Source organism: Dermacentor andersoni, chromosome 2 (genome assembly GCF_023375885.2).
Source record: "Dermacentor andersoni chromosome 2, qqDerAnde1_hic_scaffold, whole genome shotgun sequence".
Lineage (NCBI taxonomy): Eukaryota > Metazoa > Arthropoda > Arachnida > Ixodida > Ixodidae > Dermacentor > Dermacentor andersoni.
The window spans coordinates 58446402-58472025 of NC_092815.1; the positions used below are offsets into that span (position 1 = coordinate 58446402).

The window sequence follows — 25624 nt, forward strand, 5'->3', positions numbered from 1 at the left end:
TCGCGTCTCTCCTTCCTATAGTACGTTACGCGCACAAGTAATCAATCACGTTCGCTGTTCCATAAGTATCCCGTTGGTTAGCGGACATTTTTGTGACGCTTTTACTAAAGAAATCGCTCGTTCGCAACACCAGTGTGAATCGGAGTTCACGATGTCCCTGAAACTAAAACGCCAAACACAATCGCGGTAGGCGTCTCCGAGTGGTCGTGTCGAATGGGTTTGCGTCAAACAAGGCGCCCGGCTCTGAAAGTGAATGAAAACATTGCGACCCTCGCACGGAAGTTTCAACTCTTCGTTTCGCACAGTACTTCCGTGAAGTCTGCTTGCGGAACTTTGCATGCCTTCGTGTGCCTATATCGAGGTGCACTTTGAGCTAACCCTTTATCTCCTATCGTTGGTGCTTTATTCGCCTTTGTAGAATCGCGGAAACTACAAAACTTACGATAGTGTTGTCTCTTCAGTTGATGTGGTGGTGGTGGTGAATTGTAGCAACAGGCGGGTTTAGCCTGGCGATCAAGGCCGGCAATTGCTCCGCCCGAGCCCCTCGCACAATACCGCTGAAGGGTTTCTCCATATGTCCATCAAACCAGTCTCTCTTAAGAATTCGATGAGGAGACGTGAAGCTTCTTTGCGGGCTATAACTGATCCTTCGAGAAACATACGGTGTTGCAGGCACGCATGCGGAAGGTCCTTTCCTTGCAGATTCTTCAGGAGAGCGTCCCTTTCATCTTGGAATTTCTGGCAGGACCACAAGAAGTGCTCAATGTCTCCTGCCTCATTGCATGCCGTATAGTTCGGAGAATTGATTCGCCCCGTCTTAAATAACCAGGCCTGTGTATTAGCAGATCCTGTCCTTATTCGATATAGAAGTGACGCTTCCTCTCGGTGCAATCTCTTGGTTGCGCAGGGCATATACAGTGGAACCCAAAGCGACGCAAAGTGATTTCGAATGTCAGATTTTTGCACTTGATTACTCTTTGGAGCCTTGACTTTGGAAGGATGATAGAGCGCTGCGTATACAAGCGCATCAGCTTTTTCGTTTCCAGAGATATCCTTTTCGAGTACGTTTTGCGAGAAGTGCCTTCTTGTCGCAATTATATCACCTCATGTTGTCATCCTTTATTCGTTTAACGGTTGATTGTTTGCGGTGAAGCCGCGTCAACAAATCAGTTGCCAATATGTTTGAATTACATCCAAAGAAGCCAAACAATCCATACGTTTCAAGTATATCGGGTGGTCAGCATAACGTGGATATTTTATTTAATGTCGCTCTTAGCGAGGTTTCTTGCTTTGATAAATCAAACCTCATCAATAAGTCAGGTCAAGAACGTTTGCTATCGTTGTTACGTGTCAAGCACGTATGAAATGTATAGTACGCCTCTTCCACGTCACCCCTCCCCCCCCCCACCCCTTTATTTCAGTCATTTATTTGTTGGTCGTTTGCTTACATACAACTCAGCAGGAGGATTTGTTAGACACTAAACTGGCTGTACAAATAAAACGATAATATAGGACTCGCTATTTGACTATCAATTTTATCTTCCAATCCTTTCTCTCTTACTTCAATAGGTCCGATCGCAGGATTCGACCAGACGGCTCATATGATGATAAGCAAATATGAATAAAAAACAAGATGGATCATTGAAAAATACGATCCCTGTTTTATGCGGCATAGGTTTTTTTGTCTTCTTGCAATCACTGTACAACGACTTAATTTACTTGACGATGCTCACCTTGACCGTGCTCAACATAAGCGCGCCATTGGCCGTCGCTCGCCAGGAAGTTAGCGAACGAAATGGTCTTCGGTGGGCGAGCATCTCCGCACAAGACAAATCGTGCGGCGCTGCCTCGTGCAGCCGCGGAGGAAGCGGGCTCACGTCTCGGAGAGCTATTTCGATGGAGGACGAGAGGGCGGTTGACTGACGTCGATGCGATGCGAACGCGGCGAACGGATTTGCTTGCTCGCTCGCCCGACCGTCGAAGGACAGAAAAAAAAAAATGAAGGCAGAATGGGGAAGAAAAGAGAAAAGCGGACGGGCTCCTAGGAAAAGGAGGTTTCTTGGAGGACTGAGAGGGAATGGGAAAAAGAAACTGCCATCGGGAACCCGGCTGCCGACCGGCCGCGCTTTACTGGAAGTAGGGAAGGAAAGGGCAGGGAGGAATCTATTCCGCGCCCATTTTTCAATCGAAGATCAATGCGTTCTGCTCCTTTTCTTCCCCCGCCGCTGTCGTCGTGCACTTCACTCTTTGGCCGCGGGAGATTTCATCAGCGGAGCCCGCGAAGGCGCCACGCCAGGCGCGCGAGTGCGCCTAGTAAGACGTTTGTTTACAAGATGGAGCGGAAGACGGAGTTTAAAGAGCCCAGTCAGCTCGTCACGTGTCTAAAGCGGTTTGCTTCTGGCCCCAGCAGTGGCTATATACGAAGGGGGGGAAAATGGAAAGCAGGTACCTACATACCACACTGTGTGCGTTACGTCCGATGAAGGAAAAAAAAAAGAAAGGCGCGATCAATGAAGAAGAAGGCTAAACATTGTTTATCGCAGTACTCTGAATATTTGCGCAGCGTTGCTTCGAAAGCGATGCGTACCCAGTGGACAAAGAAAACGTTTGTTTGTGCAAGAAAAGAAACTTGCGCGCCCGGCCGCGCGTTCCCCAAGGTTCGCATGCTCTCTCGGTCGTCTTCAGCGTTCATTACGGCGTCGAAAAGGAAACCCGGAACTGCCCCCAGGTAAAAGAAAGACTGAAGCAGACTACTCGCACTACTTTAACGGCTTTGCCATGGCGCAGTGTGAAATTCTCTCCAGCAAGGAAGAACAACACGTGAGGAAGAGGACCAACGCGGAGGCGCCCACGGCCTAAGAGAAGTTCATCTTTAAGCGCGATAGACGCACTTAGAGGAGAGCACTCGCTGCAAGCAGTCGCATCCATCTCGACCGCTTTGGAGCATCCGATACTAGTTACGAGACCATTCTGTCTTCATGAGCTCGCGCGCGTATGACACGCGTATGGCACTTTTCTTTCTTCGCTTGCCCCTCTGATGTCCGACGTATTATAGATATGCTAAACGCTGAGTTTGATGCCTCGAAATGCTGATTTAAGTGCGGGAAAATTAACGCAGAACCCATACTTGCGTTCTCGATATAATGGATATGCGCTTCGTATAGTTCAAATCACAAATAAATAAATAAATAAACAAATAAATAAATAAATACTATATCAGGCAGGTTATAACTGGAATACCTTTTTCTTTTTTTCTGTACAAGTGTAGTCTCCAAGGCCAGAATAAAGATAGTAAGCTAAGCTGTTCCAATTTTCCTTGGTATGAAACACTATTTGGGCATTAAAGGGTCAAACGCATCATATTCGCACGTTCTGTACGCCTTTCCTGCATTTATTTTACACACACATTGGTTACGATCGATGCCAATTTTCTCTGTCTCATCCGTCCGCTTCGAGCATAACGCGCTGTCTCTCTGAGGATGGTTACTGATTCCTTATTTTTTTTTTTTCTCGAGCTTGGTAGCACGGCATTTCTGTCTCAAATTACGTATTCGGTAACTCCCCACGGTGGCTCAGCGCTTATTGCGTTCCATTCATGAGCACGAGGTCGCCGGTTTGATTCCCAACCGCAGCAGCTGCACTTCGGTGAGGGCGCAATTTGAATGAAAAAATGTTCGCGAATTTAGATTTATGGGCACGATAAAGAACACCAGACGGTGTTCTTTAATCTACAACAATACGCAACAATGCAGTACAGCGTCTCTGGTAGCCTCATTTCTGCTTTAGAAGGCTAGCCCATATCAATCAATCAATCAATCAATCAATCAATCAATCAATCAATCAATCAATCAATCAATCAATCAATCAATCAATCAATCAATCAATCAATCAATGGAGAAAGCAAGCAGGCAATCATATTATGGTTACCCTCCTATTGCTGTTCTTGTAAGCCATTCTTTCATATTGATCTAGTATATTTACACTTTAAGACTAAAGGATATTGCGCATAAATGTAATGTTGGCTTCTTCCCCACAAACACCTGAGTACCGTTGGAAATGGTAATCCATACGAGGAGTTAGACACTCAGGATGCAAGCGGACAGAGCTGCCTGATCGAGCGGTTGCTTCGATATCTCGTATAGGGTCGATGTGTATGTGTTTTCGATAAAGATTGATGCATATACTGAGTCCGGGACTAGGTAGACGATTCAGTAACAACACAGAGTTCAATATTCAGCTCCTGCGATGCAAGTTTGCACTGGCCCGGTAAGTAAATATTACAGCGCGCATCTTATACGTAGAGTGGCCACCGGAAGCTTTCTGGGGGTCGATTCAGCTGAGTAGTCGGCGTAAGTATACCGAGGGTATAGCGGCTAATAACAACAGCCCACCGTCGTCATTGCTGATGCATCGTCGGGGACCGATCACACGACGGCCACCCCATCCCATTGATTGTTCCTTCGTACGCCTCTAGGCGATACGCAGCCTCTTCTTCTCCGTTCGGTTTCCAATTACAGCCTTTGTTTGACCTCCACTTGACCATTCTTGTTAGCCTCGCACCCCGAAACAAGCCTTCGTGAGGCACAAAGGCAGTAGGGCGAAGGGGAGGGGGGGGGAGGAGGCAGGATACGGGCGATATGGGAGCCCGCATTGATATGGGAAATGGGGGATATGGGAGCCCTCATCGACGTCTGGGTACCATACTTGCCTCCGTGGAGGCGATAACTATACCCGCACTCACCGTTCGCTTCGTTGAACATTTTGTAGTAGAGCAGTGCGCATTCACGTTGAAGGAGGTCGAGTGTTGACTTAACTTAATAATATCGCGCGTTCGATGATTCGACGTACCGAAGCCCGGTTGATTGCCATATTGTTCCCATTTAGTCGCGGTCTTTCCGCAGCAAATCGTTTACCTTCAACTGCCACGTGTAACAACGATATCCTGGTGAGAATTGTTCGAGAAAACACCATGAACTGCAGGCAGCACGTCACGGGACACGTTAGACGAGGCGCGTTACGGTTGAGACACACAGCGGCGAAAAGAAGGCGTCGACGATCAGAAAATGGCTGTCCTGCAGCGCCTCCGGAGGCGCGTCTCCGGTTGAGACAGCCGGCACAATAATTTGGCGTCAGCGCACAGCGCAACGTTAACTAAGAGTTCATCGCAAGCCGCGTTTAACTTTTGTAAAGCGTAAGGCCCGACGCAGTCACTCAGCGACCATTGCTTCCTGCAGCTGGGCACGAAGTCGCGGTTTCGGTCACGACTGTGGCGGCCGCATTTCGATTGGAACGGACACGAAATACGCGTTTGCCTTCGACAGCACGGGAAGGAGCACCCCTTCATAAATTATCCGGAGCCTCTCGCTATGCAACCTCTTCGTTGTTTCATTATACATGTTTTGGACGAAATTAATAAATTATGGGGCTTGTCATACCAAAAAGCGTATGCTGATGCTGATTAGAAGGCACGCTCTAGTGAGGGGCTCCGGATTAGTTTTGATCCCCTGGGGTTCTTTAAAGTGTACCTAAATCTATGTACACGAGCGTCTTTGTATTTCGCGCTGAACGAAATGCGACCCCCGCAGTCGGGATAGAAGCCGGAACCTCGAGCTGAATAGCACAGCGCCATAGCCACTATGTTACCATAGCGTGTGACTTTGGAACGTAAAGTTCTATAACATGTATATGTTCCTGTTGATGAAGGATCCACTCATCTCCTGCAGACCAACTTCAAGGGCCGCGCCAACGTTTTGGCAAACGTAGACTAAACGGATTTAACTTTGTGTAGACCGGCCTAACCTTTTGGTATATCTATTGCGTTACACATGAGGCGAAATAAGCAAATCGACTAAATGCCGCATTTGTTTTGACGCACTCATCAGCGCATATCCTGTTAGCGCATATCCACCGTAAGAAGTGACCCTTTATAATTTCACTAGATTTAAAAGCCCGAAAACTTCAATATCTACAAATCCAAAAAGAAAACCTACAAAGCCAATTGTAATCATGGATAAAAAGTACTACACTTGCTGAAACCGAGATCTGTCTGTATGCAGCTTTCCGCAATTTCGCTAGTCGCATTGGCGATAAACTATGCATTTAAATATGTGTTCCTATTTCTCGAAGCGCTAGTCTGGAAGCAGATGCATACCACCTAATATGGACGTGTACTGGTTTAAAATCGGAACGCTCGCGTCTCCTACTGCAAGCCGGCCTCCGCTACACTGTGACAACCAGCTATGACCGCTCGATACATAACAGATTCCACAAAACACTGCTTCAATTCATACACAACACAGGCCTCACAGCACACATATAATACACATATACACACCAAGAATTATGCCTTAAGGGCAAGTCTTTATCGCAATAAAAAAAAATCGTTAAACACTCCGATTTGTGATAGCCTATTCTATTGGGCATCGGTCCCTTGACACACTTTTGTCGTGAACAGAACAAAGCAGAAAATATCGGAAACACTCTTGAGGTTCTCCAACACGATTATTAGCGAAAGTGGCCTGCCAATGGCAAATAACGCTTACGAACGAAAAGCCTCGAGATTTCCAGCTAGCACAGCGGTACTCTTAACACGCCAATGATCTCGAGGTTTTACCATCGCGCTTGCGCGCTTATTGAATCTACCAACTACCCTCCACCTCTCATTTATTTCGGTTTATATTCTGCCCTCCGTCTCACTTGGTTAACAGGCAAGAAGTCTCCAACTGGTTGTCGAGAAAAGAGGGCAAGCGCTCACCTGACGGGGCGTTCGCGGTACCCTGTCACTTTAGCAACGCGACGGACGTCTCCTTGGTGCGCGACGCTCACCGGTCCATCATCGTCGTGGCGAAAGCCGCTCTGCACTGACTCCGCTGCCGTGATTCAATAAAAGCGCAGAATCCAATTACGATCCCCGTGGGAGAAGCGCAAACACTGAGGAGCGCGCACGCGACATTTCTAGACCTGTCCGTAGCCACCTCCGCGGCGGACGTCCTTCGTTGCGCATCCGCAGCTTTGGATTTTTGGCTGATGCGCGAGGTGCTGAAGTGCCTGCTTGCCTTCTCTTTCAAGGACGCCTTCTGTCGCACTCACGTATAGGCCTGTGCAGTACATTGGTTTCTAAGGACAGAGAGAGAGAGAGAAGATGGGGGAAAATGGCAGGTATGCCAGCCATACGCGCGTCCGGTCTGCTACCCTACCCAAAGGAAAGGAGCTTAGTGCCTGGAAAGAGAGAAAGATAGATACAAATAAAAGAAAGGAAGAAAGAGAGAGAGAGAACACTGAGGGCGCGTCCGTCCGGAGGTGCACACAGAGACCGTTTAGATGCCTTGACGTCAGGAAGTGCAGCGATGCACGTGCCGCGTCAATGTGGCATTATCCAAGGAACTTCGTCACCGAGAGAGAGAGAGAAAGAAAGAGAGAGAGAGAGACAGACAGAGAGGGGGGGGGGGGGGATACAGGAAGGCAGGGATGTTAACCAGTCAATAGTCTGGTCGGCTACATTACGCTGGGGGATGGGAGAAGGGGAAGAGAGAGAAGGCAGAAGGGAGAGAGAGAAGGGAGAATGATGTTGAGTGCAGGTGATCTAACGCGCTACGAAGATGAAGATGCTGATCGTGGTGTTGGGGACAGACGCAGAGACTATTCTCCCCAAACACTGTGGCGTGAATGTGTTTCACCGATCCCACTGAGGACTGTGTATAGGGCAGTTTCTAGCAGGAAGCCACAAAAGGGATGGGGAGCAATACTATCGGGCAGGATAATGAAGCCAGCTAAGAACGTTATCTGTCCAAAATATGCACGGTGCGTAACTAAAGGTGTCTTAGTGTCGCATTCTAGGTTTTGTGCAGTTGTATCAGCCTGCTTCAGGCATCCGTGATTGAGCAAAATAGTTTCAGTCGCTCTCTGCAGCTTTCGAGTGTCAGCAGCGTCTCATAGAGTTCGGAGTGAATCTCGCCGATCGAACTGTCTTGTTTTAACGGAGGTAGCCATTTATGGAGATTATAAACGCGGTAATCGATCAGGATGTCTGTCAGTCAGTTTGTTTATATGCAAAAAGGCTGTTTAGCAGAATAAAAAGAAGCCTTCTCCTTAACGAGGTACGAAATAGTCACTTTCCGTTGGTGAGTACAGAGAGAGAGAAGGGACGAAGGAAATGCAGGGAGCTTAACCAGACTGAGTCCAGTTTACTACCCTCCACGTGTGGAGGGGGATGGAATAGTACAAAGTGCTTAACCACCCAAGCAGGTGAGTTTTCTTTTTTTAATGCATTCATTGCCGGTCTTCAACGTGTTACATCAAAAAAGAACAGACCTGAGCCAAGCATAATATGCAGGCTCAACATCTTGACGGATGTGCGGTGAAGCAGCTAAACAGGCCGCTTTGTACTTCCTTAGGTTAAAGCACCGGGAGTCGCAAGAATGAGAATTCTATGCCCTGCAGGGAAAAGGCACATTCGATGAAACGTGCAAATTTGCGCATGCTTCGCGTAGCAGAGCCTAAGATTGCAAACAATATGACTCCATGCGCAAGAAATCGAGGACACTAGTGAAATAGGTGCTCGATGTTCTCTTCGCTGCTGCACACATCGCATGCAGCACTGTCAGTCATTGGAGTAAATGAACCTGAAGCGTTATTAGAGGGTGTGTCAGTGAATGAGCAGTGTCAGCCCATCCTAATGTTGTTTCAACGTATTTTAAAGTACATAAACGTCTTGTCAAGTGCTCGTGAAAGTGCATTCAACAGAGAAAAGTTGCGCTCCAATCGGATATTCCCATGACTTCTCGTTCGCTTGAAAAAGCGAATAGTCCCGTAGTTTTTCGAGTACTACTGCCGATCTCTTCCGCCGTCTCATTCGCGTAGGTGTCATAGCCGCGCAGACGCTCTATGTGTGTTCTTTCGACAAACTGGACGGTCTTGCTCCGGGAATCGCGGTAGAAAAATAAACGTACAAAGCCTATCGAAGAACGCGATGCCAGAGGCAGGTAGAACAACTATAGGTTCGCGAGTTCACTGAGCCTCGTCAAATAAGACTTCTCCAAGCTGTTCGCTCCGTTGCGCCGCTGCTCGCAGCTGCCGAAGGAAAAAAAGCGATCTCCGAACGCGATCTGTCGCGTCGGTCGACCCGCACCGGAAGAAAATACCGCACCAGCTCTAGCTAGGACTGAGTGCGCGCACGCTCGTAGGGCGGTGGCGGCACGTCGCGTCCGCCGCCGAAGCCGCCAGCAGAGGGAGCAACGCCGCGCCACGGTCCGCCGCCGGGCTTTCGAGCAGCCGGAGCCAGAGTCGCCCCCTGGCCGTCAAAGCGGACCGCGAGTTCATTCGGCGCGAAGCGCAGTCAGCCGCGGGACTTCGCCGTGTGCGTGGTGCCGCCTCGACCCGCCGTTCCAGTCGCCTCGGCGGATTCGACGCGATAGCTGCTGCTGCTGATGCTATATACTGCTGGTGCCGCTGGTGTGGAGACAAGGTTCCTGCGTGTTTGCGGAGCCACTGCTGGTGGGCGACAGTGCCGGCTTGTCTTTTGGCCTCCTCCTCCGTGCCTGCTGGTAAAATGATGGATACGCCGATCGACGACACGTGCTCGAACAGCCAGGGACGACAAGTGTCCTGAGAAAGTGGTGGAGCGCCGGTCATTGTCCTGTAAGTCTTCTAGAGAAAGCAAGGCAGGATGCCCGCGACGTCTTCCCTATGGTGGAAGGAGAGGGGGGAAGTTGGAAAGAGGCAGAAATGTTTAAAAGTGTGCCAGTGCTTGAACTCGATCAACACTCCACAATGGCAACGCTTTCGGAGCGAGGTTGCGAAATGTGCAAGGAAGAGAAATAAAATAAGTAGCAAAAAGCCAAATTATGGGACTCGGTGTAGCCAGATTTGCGAGGTATTGAGTTAGCACACTGAGTTAGTTGGATCGGTGCGATCCCGAAACGGGGTATTGAAACACGGGCAACGAATACGTTTGTTCGACCCGACAAGGGCACGCGGTCTTGGGAAAGTAAAATAGCTAACGGCTGCGCTTCCATTTGTTTTTTTTCTTTTACAGGAAGTGCAAGTTTATCATGCAAGAGCGCACTCCATGATGACATCCAAACAAAACGCTGGAAATGTCTCTCTTATGAACAAGTATCATTGTACTAAGCTGTAGGTCTTGCCTCCGAAATATGTGTAGATATGTATGTATTTAATAGCAACACTTACGCAAATTTTGTAGGGCGCGAAGTGAAAGAGTTGGCCTTTTACGGAACACAGTACTGCGACCACATGTGCTCAAACTACATTGCATCGCTGACATGGACACGTCTAAAAAATAAAACAACGAACAAAAAAATCAACCTTTTTCTTTTTAACGTTCTTGCAACTGTGATTATGGAATAGCCTGTCAAGCGGTTTGTCAAGCGCTCCGTTAGGCACGCTAAAAATACCTGACATGTGATTGCGGTCACCTGGCAGGTTGAGATGGACAAGTAAGCTCTTCGTTCCGAATCCAGACGGAGCTAGTGCGTTTACGGCTGTGCTTAACATTTGGCAAAGTATTGCACATAGAATGACGAAGGTGATTCGGTGGTCATACAGCTCGATCTAGGCATTACACGCATTGCTGATTTCTTAATTATTTTTGTTTCGAATATTTGCACAAGATACGAATAGTACTTGCGGGTAGAATTTACGGATTTACGCGTACAATTTCATTGATGCATTTGAAATGGAACAAGTTAGCCGGGATTTGATACTTGTAGTAGTAAAGTTCATTATACTAAAGCGGCTGGTAGTCACAAGCTACGTACGGCATCACATTGCATATTGCATCGCTAATTGTAGTCTACACTGTAGTAGAAGGAGTACTAGCGGCCTCTCAGTTTTTTTTCTTTATGATAAGGCGAGTCTACAAACGAAGACAAGTCACGTAAATTCTGTTCAGGTTCAACACCATGCTATGAATTTGTGTGAAGACCTGGATGGAAAAAATTTTAGCGCCGGCAGACAGTGACAAAGACAAGGCATGTATACCACGGTGCGCTATCCAAGTATACTTTGCGAGTATGCTCTCCGTATATGTTTGTCAACATGCCTAAACCAATACTGTTGTAGTGCGCGAAGAATCGCATGGAACGTGAGTAAACTGCGACAGATTTGCATAAAGCCCACGATGCAAATCTCAAGAACTCGTAGTCGCCAGTCACACGGACCATGGGCGATCGAGTTTGTGTGCATCTCTCCACTTCACAATTTTTCCACCACAAGGAATTCACTATACTTCTAAGACAGGCCAACTGCTTCAACATGGTTAGCACAATCAAAATCCAAAGCAAACGTTTACAAATGAAGCTTTCACGAGATCAATCTGACGTCCGCAAAGCGGATGACTCGCAAGTGCAACACCGTGGTGCACTCGATTACGTTTCTCATGTTCAGTGCAAAAGGGCGCATTCAGAAAAATTCTGGGTGTTTTAGGTGCCAGAAAAGAAAAACGATACGATTACGAGGCACGCCGTAGTGGGGAACTCCGGATTAATTTTGACCACCTGGGGTTCCTTAACGTGCACCCAATGTGCAAGGTGAACGGGCGTTTTTCGCACTTCTCCTCCATCGAAATGCCGCGTACAGGATTTGGTCCGGCGCCTTCGGGCTTAGCAGCGCAGCGACAAAGCCACTATATACGCCACTACGGTGGGTACAAAAGAGTATATGAAATGTCAACATAAACAGAAGACTAGCAGGCTAGAGACATGCCCCTCCGACCAACCTCACCGTTTTTCCTTTAATTAAGCCTTCTCCTGTCCCTTAACATAACTTCACAAGGCTGCGGGCGACTTCATATATTTAAATCTGACGCATTCATTAAATGGGAGCACATTATTTCAGGCGAAAACAAGACAGGTACCGTAACATGGATGGGCTGATGAAACCCAGAATGTGGAAGGGTATATTGATTGTCTTACAGGCAGTATTTTGTGTTTGTGGTATCGGAGATGGCAACCGATATGAAGAGATCGAGACGCAGAAGGAAGATACGTTCGTAGCCATTGGATTAGGTCAGGACAAGGTCAGGGAATGGGATTCTCTCGTATAGACTGGTGACATAAGTTCAGTTTTGATAGTTATAAACAGACTTGTAAACGTCACAGAAAAAATGTATCCGATTACAATTACAATTAGGTCATTCAAAATGTAATTGATTACAGTTACCAATTACTGTCCCAAGAAAGTAACTGAGGAATTACTCGAACGTAATTGATTACTTTTACGTTACTTTGCTACGAACTGTTCGATGTCATTCCACAGATACCGTAATCACAATGCGCTGGTCTGGCACGTTCAGTGCATTTTCTGCAGGCCTTCGTACATTGCTTATCTTTAGTAACAATTGCTCTTCGAAATTTTCACTGGCCATATTCCCTCTTTTTCGTCGTGAAGACATCAGCAAGTACAGTGAAAGCTGGTGGAGTAGCGGGTGTATTAACGCACGGACATCATGCACGCAAGATTATCGTTACTCAACATATGGGTATCTTGTGAAGCGCGGCTCTCAATTTTTTAATTAGAGCGATATCTCTACTACTCCAGGTACAAACCCAGAAAATGCCCGTTTCCGTAACTCTGACCTTCAAGCAGAGCCAAGGTAAAACTGGAACGCGCAGAGACCGCCTAAGACGCTGAGCAGCGTCTGCGCGTTTTCCGTTAATCCCACCTCGCGCGCCACTGAGGGGCGACACCTGCAACGCTACTGGCACGCTCATCACGCCAGCCTCCTGAGACGCCTTCAGTGTAACGCTAAACCATGCTATCACTTTCAATGCTTCGCGTTCGGGTAAAACTAACAATTTTTACAGCAGAGCTGTTAAGGGCTAATTCTCCCAGGATCGTGTCCGTGTGTAAACACAAAATCGCGAAGATAGTGCAATGCCGGGCCGACCCGCGGTGGAGGTGCAGTTCGCCATCGAGGGCCCACATACATAGCTTCGCTGGTCATCCTTCTTCACAGAGTGGAAGGGCACTGAGGTTTTTTCGCTTGTACTTGAAGAAGACGCTCCCGGTTCGGCCAATGAAAACCTATTAAAGTCCTTCGTGTATAGATGGTGTCCTGGCATTAACGTCCTAAGTGAGACGTGCCAGCACCAGTTTCATTCGACGGCCAATCTGATGGAGTGTTAACTTGAGAAACAAATATTGACCTTCCGGGTTAGCCTGTCTGAACTAGCTGCTGCGTGGCATAATCTCGAGCGTTCTACTGTAGTTCACTCCACATTCAGGTTTCCAAAAATTGCGTCACATGTTACAGCTTGTCTCGGCAATAAAGTAACATATTACTTGCAATTGGTCGCTGAAAAAAATATGTTTGACTTACAGTGGGCGTTACTGAGTGAAAAATGTAATTGTTAAATGAAAAAAAATTACCAATAAGAAACTCAGTGCCCTTGCACACTGTGAAGAAGGGTGACCAGTGAATCTGTGTATGTGGGCCCCTTAATGGCGAATTGCACCTACGCCGCGGGTTCGGCGCTTGTATGGGGAGCGCTTAATGCCTGTATCACCTACGCCGCGAGTCATCCCGGTATTGCTCTGTCTTCGGGATCGGCCCACGTATGGGGAGTGCTTAACAGCTGCTTCACCTCCACCGCGGGTCGGCCCATTATTGCACTGTCTTCGGGATCGGTCCACGTAATAACGTTTTATTCTAGTTGGGCCGCGTCAATCACGGCGCGTACTCGACGGCACGAACGCAGATGGCGTCTGACACGGACGCCGGAGGAAAAGGCTTAAGTTTTGTGTCGACACACGGACGCGATCCTAGGGGAACCAGCCCTTAAGAGCTTTGCTGCAAGAATGTACTGGAATACAAGTAGTTATTTATAGAATGGACACCCGAAGGGTGTGGGTTATAGACACATTTGCAACACTTTTCACTTTTAAGGGTGTAAATTAGTTTGCAGTATGCGCAATTAATGGTAGAGAAAGCAGCACCCATAGGTTGTGCTACTTTCCTATTAGACCCACCACAAATTTTTGCGCTCGCCTGTCTTCTGATACGTTTTACTTCACGTACACTGTTTTTTTGCCAGCAGGGGCACCTTTCTTTTTACTTTTATTGTGTTTACTGAGAGACGTCCGCAGCCAGAAGGTAAAAATATGAATTTAAAATTAGCACGCGCTGCTTCATTGCACGAGTGGGAAATCTTGCCGTTAACCTCCAGGACTATCTCGTCATTTGAGATCGCAGAAATTTAGGGGAAATAACAGAAAAAACACATTAAAAAATCAGTGATAAATGAACTGCGTTGGTAAATGAACTGCGAATCATCATTTATGTTGCATACAGCCCATAGATTCAGCATAGAACAAGCAGAAAGTGTTACAGCCTCTATCTTTTTCCTTCTTTATTTTAATTTTTCACGTGTGTTCGCTTCCCAGTTTCAGTTCAGACGTAAGTTCCGGACCTACGTTACTCATTTCACCGTTTATTTTTGCTGTCGGTTTCATTACCACAATATTCGCATCACTAGAATTAGAAACGTTCCCTTTGCAAGTGCCGCTACTACCACCCCTTTCGACACAGACAGCGTAAAGAAGCTACAACATGTCGCCTATGCATGTACAAGTGTGTCTCTCTAAACAAATTTTGTACTATAATGTATCTGTGTTATATAGTGTATGCGTTAGTGCGTGTGTTCTTTTTTTATCTCACTCTTTCTCTTTCATCACCATATCCCCTGGAGTAGGACGTATGTCGGGCCTGTCGCTAGGTTAGCCTCTCCCTATTTTATGAAAACTTGTCGCTGTTAGTAATAATAATAATCATAATAATAATAATAATAATAATAATAATAATAATAATAATAATAATATTTATTGCCACTTTGTAGAGGATACAGAGAGGTTCAGGCCCGTCAAAGCCAACAGGAGGCTTGAAGGACTGGGCCCGGCAGTTTGCGGCAGAGGTTACAAAATGGCAACAACAAGCAAAACATTGAAAGGAACAATAGGTTCAGCTGAAGAAATAGAAAAACAAGGCAATCACAAAGCCAGTGTCAAGGACATCCGTACTAACTCCAAGGAAGCAAAGCTTATAATACATAATCTCATACGTCTAAGCATCAACTGTAAAAGAACAAAAGAATCAACTCAATGTTCTCAAATGGGTTTTTAGGTTCCGCATAGAGTTTATAGCAAAAAGTTCTTCTGGTAGCCCATTAAAAATGTCCGGCACATAAGCACACCGTCGTGCCTTTCCATACCTTGTTACACTCCGTTGTACAACATATCGAATGGTATTTCGCAACTTCCGGTTAGGATCATATTTAATTAAAAATTCTGAATTCCAAAAGTGGCGATGAACAACTGTTTGTACAAAAAGAGAATGGAATGAAGGAAGACGTAAGAAGCTGAAAATGTCGGCCCCGGAAGGGATATGACAATTATATGCAATGCTCTTTGACATGTTTTTTAAGATGCTATCAATTCGGCAATGCCAACGGGAAGGACATGACGCAAATAAGGTAATTCCGTATCTGAGAACACTATACGCAAGTCCATAAATTACAGTTTTTTTTACATACATTGGAGCCAAAGATCTGATATTAAAGAGTAACCATGAAACCTTCCGCAGCCTGGTACAAACGTAAGCCAAGTGATCATGCCATGATAAACTACTATCGAAAATCACCCCGAGGTATTTGAACGAATTTACATATTCAACGGGTTCGCAACGACAAGAGAGAGAATCATGATCATGTAAGAACACTTGTTTGTCTATAAGGGCTGTCTTTAGCGGATTTCTGAAACATATTATTTTGGTTTTCTGTGTGTTAACTGAAATTCCGTTATCAGCGAACCATTTCATTACATGAATCACGTTTTCCTGCAACGTATTAACTGCAGTCTCGTAGTTTATATGTCTAGTGAGCAAAACAGTGTCGTCTGCGTACTGAAATATGGAACACTTGGAAGTTATTAAGCTCAAGTCATTTGTGAATATATTAAAGAGTAGTGGGGACAGAATGGATCCTTGTGGTACACCAGCCTTCACAGGCAGCTTGCTACTATATTCTGATTGGTTGTTTAAACTAACAATTTGAGAACGACCACTCAAAAAATTCTTGAGAATGGCATAAAAGGGACCTCGAAAGCCTAGTAAGTACAGTTTTTCTAAAAGAATAGTATGGTTAACAGTATCAAAAGCTTTCTTTACGTCTAGAAAGAGGGCGCAGCTAAACGAGTTTTCCTCAAATGCTGCGTACAATTGGTCTGCAAATTCCTCTAGAAGATGTATGGTGCCCCTTCCTGGGATAAAACCATATTGACGGTTTGAAAGGACAGCAAATTTGTTTAAGAAGGACATCATGCGTTCAAATAGAAATTTCTCCAGTATTTGGGAAAGGATCGGCAAAACAGAGATCGGTCGATAGTTCTTAACTGCGTTCTTTTGACCTCCCTTGAACAGTGGTCTTACAATAGCGGTCTTCAGCTTTTCTGGCAAGACGGCATGTTCTAAGAAGTCGTTAAACAGAAAGAGCATAATGTCCGAAAGAGCGTCAAAATTTCGTTGCAATAGTGCCGCCGATATGCCATCAATTCCAGCAGACTTACTCCGCTTGAAGCTAAACACTAATCTGGCAAGATCTTCCTTTGATAACTGAGGAAGATATGCAGAAGCTGACAAAGATTCTTTTAAAGTGCATTTAACGCCTTGTCGAGCTGCTGCCGTTTCTGCTGCGAGCGTGAAATACTTATTGAAAGTATCAGCTTTTGAGACAGGCTCTTCTACTGAAATATTAAAACTAGGCGCATTCCCGCCTTGCCCACGAAGATGGTTAATCAGAGACCACATCTTTGCAGGATTTTTAAATGCTCGTTTGAATTGCTGTTGAAAGTACAGGCGTCGAGCTGATCGAATAAGTGCTACAACTTTGTTTCTGGCGGCTCTGTAATCTGAGCGAAGGTCTGCGTTTTTGGGAGCCTGCTTGGAACGTCTCCAAAGCCAGTCTCTGTTCGCGATGGCCCGTAAAATTTCAGGACTAAGCCAATCATGATTCCGCCTTTTTTTACGCGTAATTTGTCGCGTACAAGTATTTTTGAGCTCATCTAGTTTACGGCACATCTTTAAGTAAACTACCTCTGCTGAATCGTCCGCAATTAAACTTGTCCAGTGAAAAGATGCCACTAATGCATCCAACTTTCTTTCATTTGTTATCAATAATAGTAATAATATATAGAGACAGAGAGGTTTAACGTCCATAAACTGTACACTGGGGTAGAGGGACGCCGTATAGTGGAGGGCTACGGAATAATTTTGATCACCTGGGTTTCCTTAACGTACGCTTGAAACACAGCACGTGAGCGTTTTTTGCATTCCGCCCCCGTCAGGACGTGACCGCTGCGGCCGAGGGCGAACCCCCGACTCCGTTTTCAGCAACGCGACGCTATAGCCGCTGTGTTATTGCGGCAGGGTCAAGGGATCTAAAGCTTTCCTTGTAGGTTATATGTCCGTGCGTGCGTCGAGGCTGGAGGAAGGTGGAGGAGTGAAGTGTGTGCCGATTATGCGCAGTCGGGAGCAACAGTGTAAAAGCCACGGGCTCAGCAAAAAGTAATGATTTATTTATTCTGGCATAAACTGCAACTCGCAATTGCCCGAATGCATTGCCTTAATCAAATAGGCGCAAGTACGCTGTGCCCCTTGATTTCATTCTGCATAGCTAGGCTGCCAGAGGATAGAGAGAAAATGAAGGTTTATTCCTGCCCAAGTGGGACATAGAAATATATATATATATATATATATATATATATATATATATATATATGACTGAACAGGCTGGCAGCGAGAGCAGACGAATTGCTGGAACGAGGAATCCGCCACCTCATGGCGAAGATAGAACATTATATATATATATATATATATGATGTTCTATCTTCGCCATGAGGTGGCGGATTCCTCGTTCCAGCAATTCGTCTGCTCTCGCTGCCAGCCTGTTCAGTCCACCAACTTTCGCTGGTCATGCAGCCCTGGGCAATACAAAATAATGCGGTACCTGTGGTCTCCAGACCGTTTCTTGCGACTGTATCTCACGCTACTCTTCTACGCCTTCTCCCTAGTTCACGTGGCCTTTGTCTTCTGCATAATAATATTCAACCGCACGTTTACACTTTCGAAATGCGAAAACACTCGTGTATTTAGATGTAGGTGCAGGTTAAAGAATCCCAGGCGGCCCAAATTTCCGGACTCCCCCCCCTACAGCGCACCTGATAATCATATAGTTGTTTTGGCACGTAAAACCCCACAATTCTTTCTCTTACACTTTCTTGGTTACGGTCCTAAACTTTTCGTTGCGATTCATACCCAGTGTTGCCGAACAAGACACTGTCATCTGCATGCATACGTGTACAATTTTTCGTGTATACGTCTCAACAACTGCCAGAAAAATCTTGGCACACCAACGGTAATAGCATTAGGAAGCTAAACTGCTTCGCGTGTTAGCAGCAGAGCATACGCGATTCATTGTACGGTTAAACAAGCCCCGTAGATTCTTGGTGTATACTCCCTGTTGTGAGTAGTGCGAGAGTAAAGGCTAGACACTCGAGTTGCTTTACTCGAGTGATGAAAATGAGTGAACTGTTTTAGCTGCTGACAGGCCGCGTCTCACCACGGGCAGTAAGAGGTTAGCTTCTCGCTGACTTTGGTAAAAAATTAAAGAAATGTCCAGAGCAAGAAGAAGAAGAAAGAAAGAAATAACTACAGCTGTCGCGCAGTGATCATAAAAGAGAAAATCAATAAAGGGGCCGCTTACTGCTTAAACATGTAAGAAACATGGCCGACAATGATATAGCACAGTGCAAGACGAATAAATATTGCTTGGCTCAACTGGTGCTTTGACAGCAATGGTACCAAGTTCGTCAATTTATTTTCCTGGCGGATTTGAAATGACGAAGGTGTTCGCTCCCTCTATACGAACGTATTCAGTGATCAAATTTTTTTTCTCCTTTTCATACCGATGCGGGGACGTTCGCGAATTGTTAATTAAACAGTCATTGCCGTTTTTCTCGCCGAACATTGGCCGCATGCGTGCGCCGATCAGGGACAGGCAATTTCCGGCAACGTGCCCAAGGCTAGATACGACCGCGTGCAACACAGCGCATTAGTTCACACTCACTCCTATATGCACATACCCTGAACCCCCGGGGCATTCCTGCAATGGCCATGTCTGTCAGAATTTGATCTACATTTTCGCTCGCCAACATCTACACCGCCCGCCAGGACTACCGGGACGGCGCGTGAAAATATTTCCGTCGAAATGACAATAGCTGCAACAGCAACAACGTAAATATTTCCTATTTTTGGTGAAACAGTGCCCAGACTGTCTCTCTTTCCGTCTTTCTCTCATTTTCTTTCATTTTACTTTTTACTTTTTTTCGGAGAAGCCAGTAGCATTCCCCGCACCCAAGAGGCACTCCGAAAAGTAATGGTTCGTCGCATACCCGCGCACTGGAAAACGTGCACCTACTAAGAATATGTCCCCAGAAAGCTACAATTTCTGTGTCTCTTTCTTCAAAGAAAAAAGAAAGAAAACAAAAATGAGATATGAAGGAAGTCGGGCTCTGCTGCGCTCTCAACCACAAGACTCAAGTTTTGGTCGTTTCATCTCTGTTTCGCCAGTCGCCGACTCCTCCGCCGTCGCACAACCGACAACGGCAGGCAGCAGATCTTTGAAATACCAACTGTTGGAGAAACCAACTTCACACTTCTGTGCCGCGATCCTTTTCGCACCCTGACTTCTTTTCTCACTCTTTTTCCCCCTTTTTTTTCTGTTCTTGCCGCTTCGCGTTTGTTTGAATGGCCAGCGATTTGAAGCGTTCGGGGTATTCTCCGGGCGCGCAACTCATGCGTCTGGCAGCTGGCAGCATTTATCTGGTCTTCGCTTTATTTTACATTTCTACGGCGACGCATTTTGATTCTCCGCGATTTGCGGTTGTAAACTCGCCCACGATGTGCAGTCGTACCCCTCTTTCCTATGGAGAGTGAGTGCCGCTGTTCTCGTCGTCTTATAGTCAAGTTTACTGATGCTTTCTTTTTCTTTTTTTCGCTTACAGATGCAGGAACGGGCTAGAAAGTGGGAAAACTATCCTGCGCTTTTATTTTTTTTCGCAACGCCAGCTCCATGTTTAACAATTCTATTTATTTTATTCTAATTTCTTTTTCGTCGACACCAATTTTCGCCTCTCTGTGAAGAACGTTTCCATGTCCCCAAAAAAAACGACTATACAGACTCTTTTGAGATGTGGCGTAGCGGTTCCTAGACTTCTTAAAATGGTACAGATAACTGGAGGAAAATAAAAAAAAGAAAAACGACATGGAACGGGGGCAAGAGGGTTCGACTTGAGATAACACCGACACTTCCCGCGGTGGTTTGTTATTTCCACCTTCTTGAACCCTGTAGAACTCTGCCGAATGACTTTCCCGAAAAAAAATTGTTTTCTGATTTTTCTCTTTCTTTTCTTCTTTTTCCTCCTGCCGCAGCAGCACTCTTATCTCTGCACCGCTGGAGCACGTATCCTTCGTTTTTTTTTTTCGTCCATTTATGTGTGTCATCTTAACCTCGCACTCTAGCCCGTAAGCACTGTTTCGTTGATCTCTTTTGTCTCGCTTTAGTTGTGTAAATAGTCTGTGACGGGCGACGAATATTCACTCGACGGCAGACTTATTCAAATCTTCGGGGCTCTCTTATGATGTTAGCAGCAGAAAAAAAAAACAGATGTACATTTGGAGCCTTAGCGGTTACACTTTGCTGCATATCTGCTTTAAAAAAAGGCATTAGTTTTTATATTCTCTATCGCCCCGTTCTCTCTCTCGAGTTCTCGAGTTGTTCGTTTATGTTTGAGTAACACTGCACTAGGGCGCGGTGCGCACGGGCTCGCTGCTTGGCGTAATCCTGCTCGCGCGAGCGCCTCGTCACCGTTTAAAACTCGCAAGGGCAGACACGTGAGGCCCGGTTGCTATATAAGGATTGTGGCACCCGCCGCTGCTGCCCATTGGCTAATGACGTTGTGCTGATGAGCTCTAGGTCACTTGTTGGATACTGGCCGCGGCGGTCACATTTCGACGTGAGCGAAAGGCCAGGAGCACTCGGTTGTTTAGATCTACGTGCACATTAAAGGACCGCATGCGGTCAAGATTCATCTGCAGGCCCCACTGCGGTGTGCCTTGTAACCGGATCTTGAATTTGGCACGTAACACACCAGAAGGTAACATAGGGACTGCAAATAGAGCATTGCAGAGAGATATATGGGTAGTACTACAGCGCTATAGCAAAGAGAGAGAGAGAGAGAGAGAGTGATAGAAACAGAGGAGAGGCAGGGTGGTTAACGAGAAAAAAGAAGTTCCGTCTACTACCCTGTACGGGCGAACGAGGAAATGAACGAGGAAAGGTGAGTTGCGAAAGAGAAATTGGCGCACAAATTCTGAGAATGTGCATGCAACTATCACCGCTGATCTCGCAGGAATACAAGACCGCCCGAAGCGAACTTGCACTCCACTCCGGGTATCATTAGCGCATGCGTGCGGGGCGCAAGTGGTGTGTACCGCGTTTGAGACACCAGACAGCCGGCCACGGTGACAAATTGCGTGAATTCTGGTATTTTACGTGCCAAAAACACGATTTGATGGTGAGGCCCGCCGTAAGGGGGGGGAGGGGGGGAGGGGATAATTTTGACCACCAAGGAGTCTTTGACATGGCCCCAATGCATGGGACACGGGCGTTTTTCCATCTCGCCCCCATCGAAATGCAGCCGCCGCGGCCTGCACTTGATTCCGCGACCTCGTGCTTAATAGCGCTTGTCAAATAATTCCAGATGGTCAAAATTAATGTGAACTCCCCCAATACGGCGTGCCGTATAATCACGCATGGTTTTGGCACGAAAAAATCTATAATTTAATTTCTTTAGCCATAGCCTCTAAGCCACCGCGGCGGATACGGTCAGAAACTGTATCTTCGGTTGCAGGAAACTGCAATACGGACAGAAAATCAAAATGATTTTTCGATGGACGCAGCGCCAATAATAATACTGGCTTTCAAAAAGATTCCTTCCTTGATTCATTTATTCATTTCTTTTTTGTTCACCTTCAATCTTCGCGACGTGGTAAATTCCCATTTGACCTGAGTTTTATTTGTCTGTAAGAAAGTACAGGATATTACTCGAAAAAGTGGAAACATGAGAAAGCAAGAATACTTAGTACAAAATGTGTCGACAAAGTGCTTTTCCGGCAAAACTTATACGAATTCTCATTTCAAGTTCACTATTTTGTGTGAAGCAGACCAAAACCGACATTTACGCTGAAATCTAGGCGCATTATTGCAGATGACTGGTGGTGGTCTCTTGCTTTTTTTTTTTCTTTTGTCTGTCCTTAGCGGAAGAAACAACAACAAAGGTGGTCCGTTAGGACTATATGTTTAAGTGTAGCGTGGGCTTGTTATACCGCGGAATGATTCATGACGCCCTCTTAACACCAGAATAAGAAACAGAATGCAATTCAGGATAACGAATTCCACTATGGAGCGGTATTTATGCCACATCTAGATATATTTCCACAAGGAAAAGTACCGGTCTTCTTAAACAAGTCGCTGTAGTTCCACGTCGTCTTTTCCATTCCGGACGTAAAAATCCATTATCTAATTTTTTTGAAACACAGCCGCTTAGCCACCGCGGCGGGTACGTCAGTAATTGTATCTGTGGTTGCATATAACTGCAACAGAGACAGAATAAGCAAAATGACGATTACGTAGATAACATAGGTAAATATTTGGATTTCATTAAGCGCGGAGTACAGGAACAGAAGTACTTTTATCTCAACACACCAGACGTCTGCAATATTTCAGACTTATTAAGTACCCTAACAGTATCTTCGTACTTCTTGGAATTGACGCTTTCTTTTTCTTTTTGCATAAGTTTCCTTACTTCGTAATTTTCGTTTGGCTGCAAATCAAAACCCCACACGCGTTCCTTGGAAAGAAAGATTTCCCTGAAAGAAACGAGGGCGTCATCATACAAACTGAACTAGTCAGCATGCCATAACGACGAATTGCGTGAGCGCTACTTTAACACCATTAAAGGAGCAGAAGAATTACTTTTTTTTTTTTTTCGGAAACCTACAAGTAGGACGTGCAGCTACAAAAAGAAAGTAGGATGATTATACCTGTGCCTTGGGGATTCCGCAGAAATTATCTTAGATAACCGCTTGCCAAGCTAGCTCAATGGCTGTGCCTTCCGGCAGCTGAGTTGAAGAGTCGCAGATGTCATTTCTAGTCTCCAAAGCTACATGATGATGAAGACAGTATGCAAAAGCGCTCGTGTACCATGCCGTCGGTGCATGTTGAAAAAAATTGAATCACGCAGCAACTCCTCTGGGAGTTGTTCAAGTGTGCGTAATGGTACGAAACTTGATCCGACGAGTATAAACGACAGTGCTGCGGTGACACGAACTTGTGTGCACGGTAGCGCAAGGTGAATTGATGACGCAAGCAAACTACTGCAGGTGGCGGCGCCAGATGTGCTGATGGCGTCCCGATTATTATAAGCCATTATCGCTCTTTAGCGCCTTATCCATCCGCGTAGAACCATTATGGTTGCGCTTGGTGCTGCCGCGCAGGCCCTATCATGAAAGCGATCGTCCTAAGTGTCGGTCGGACGATAGGGTTTCCTCCTTGGGTAGGCATAGAAATTCTTACGCTCGTCCTTATATTGCTCCTTTTCTTCGTCCCTGTTTGTTTTGCGCACGAAAAGTTAAAGAAATGTCAAAGGTAAGGAGTCTGTCTGTTTGTGTACGTCTAATTCATATCAATAAACATCTATCTGCCTATATATATATATATATATATATATATATATATATATATATATATATATGTATATATATATTAATGGATCCGGGCAACGGCGGGATGTTCCTTGAAGCTCAAGAGTGCGATAACATCATATCGCGCCGCGGGTGCCGCATGCTTTGGTGCGAGGGAAAGCGTGCACTAGGGTGCACCGTGGCTGCGCAAGGCTGTCTGCGCAGCTGAGTGCGTGCGCTGTCCACGAGTTTTATCTTGGAGGTAATCTGCAGCCTACGCAACGACAAAGTTCGAGCCGAGATGGCTGGGGGCTTCGTGCGCCTATATCTAGTGTTGGAGGTTGCACAATCTCAAATTTGCGAGACAAGGTGAAGAGAGAGAGGCAGCACAAAGCGTTTGCCTCGCTCGGCCGGCGCTCTTCACCACGCCAACATTGTGAAAGCGATTGTTAATTTCGTGCTCATCGAATGATATCTATTCATCTTTGTCTGTGCGCGCGTGACACCATCCTTGTTAATTCAGTTAGTAAGCGAATGTTAACTCCAGTTTATACGGCCGATAAAACCACGACCCTTACTTCGCGTGGCTCTTGCTATCGCTATGAATGATTCGCCTTTCAGGCGAAACTGATGCTTTTTCCTGGCGAACGATCGTTGGGTGTGTGTCAGAACAATGCGTGTCGCCAAAAGCCGACATGGTTTACTGGGAGAACATAGAGGCGACAAGAGATGCTAAAGAAAAGGAAAGAGTGCAAAATATTCTGAAAATTCCGCCATGCACACTACCTCAAATATTTTCCCGAAAAAGACTCCATTATCTCCGCGAGTAAATGGAACATACATTTGGACCTGATGGCCCAGTAGAGAGCAAACTAAAGGTTGCTAAGGCTGCTAACGCTTGAGAAACTCACACTGGAGTCTAGGTAGAGGTCGGCTGCTTTCCTTGTGGCGTTCATACCATTCACGCCATTGAAGGTTTTCTTTGAGCCGAAGCATGACGTTTCTTTAGGCAACAGGAACATTCCTGATCTTTCATTTTAACATCGTTTCTCACCTACAGTCCATCGCGTCCACCTCGGCCGTGTTAGCTTACTCAGCTACGTAGCTCGGCTCCATCGGAAAAAAAAAGAAGGCAAAAAAAAAAAAAATCCCAGATCAGCGGCTGCTGTCCGTCAGAATCTGCTTACTCCAAAACATTTGCACGATCGACTTACTTGCTGACCTGAACAGTAAACAGAGTTTGGGCCAGACGCCGATCTCTGCGTATTTTCATTTGTTTTTACCACGCGCCTCTCTTCCCCCATCGTCGAGTTTGCTTACGGTTACACGCATCGTGCTTATTCTTGAACTCCAGACTAGCTGACGAGGACAATGGCATTTTCTCTCTCCCTCTCTTCCCTTGTTTAATTGCTGAAGCAATGTTTGAGCGTGCACTTTGTCTAAGTTTAACTACTGACGAAATAGTGCGTGAGCGGCACTACAGGAGCGCACGAATTTGTCACGTTTGAACAAACGATGCCATATAACCGCACAGAATTAAAAGAGAGAAAGAAAAGAAAGGGAAGACAGGAAGGTTAGCCAGTGTAAATACCGCCTTGCTACCCTGTGCTAGAGAAATGTATAACGCGAATAAAATGTGATAAAAGAAAAATTCACACAATAACGCGATGCTACGCGCTGCGACTTACATAGTCGCTCGCACAATTAACAAGCCCTTAAGAAATTCAGCAGAGCACCTAATGCCTTGAGTGTCGAAACCAGGCTGGCCAAGTGTCTCAGAACTTATTTCTCTGCCAAGGGGCGATCATTCAGTTT

The 25624-nt window shown here is 46.0% G+C and overlaps 1 protein-coding gene and 1 long non-coding RNA gene across 5 annotated transcripts in view; one reads left to right on the forward strand and one right to left on the reverse strand.

Moving 5' to 3' along the window:
* LOC129387808 (uncharacterized) overlaps positions 1-25624 on the reverse strand; it is a 308256-nt gene that overhangs the window by 229512 nt on the left and 53120 nt on the right. The gene's annotated exons all lie outside the window — the stretch shown is intronic.
* The window catches only part of LOC126542251 (ADAMTS-like protein 5), a 220320-nt gene that overhangs the window by 76329 nt on the left and 118367 nt on the right, over positions 1-25624 (forward strand). For 2 of the 4 annotated variants that reach the window (XM_055077120.2, XM_055077123.2), the window contains exon 1: positions 9315-9636. The exons of the other annotated variants lie outside the window; for them this stretch is intronic. The gene's annotated coding sequence lies outside the window, so the exon portion shown is untranslated. Of the gene's footprint in view, positions 1-9314; positions 9637-25624 lie in introns of those variants that run through there. 4 annotated transcript variants of the gene reach the window in all.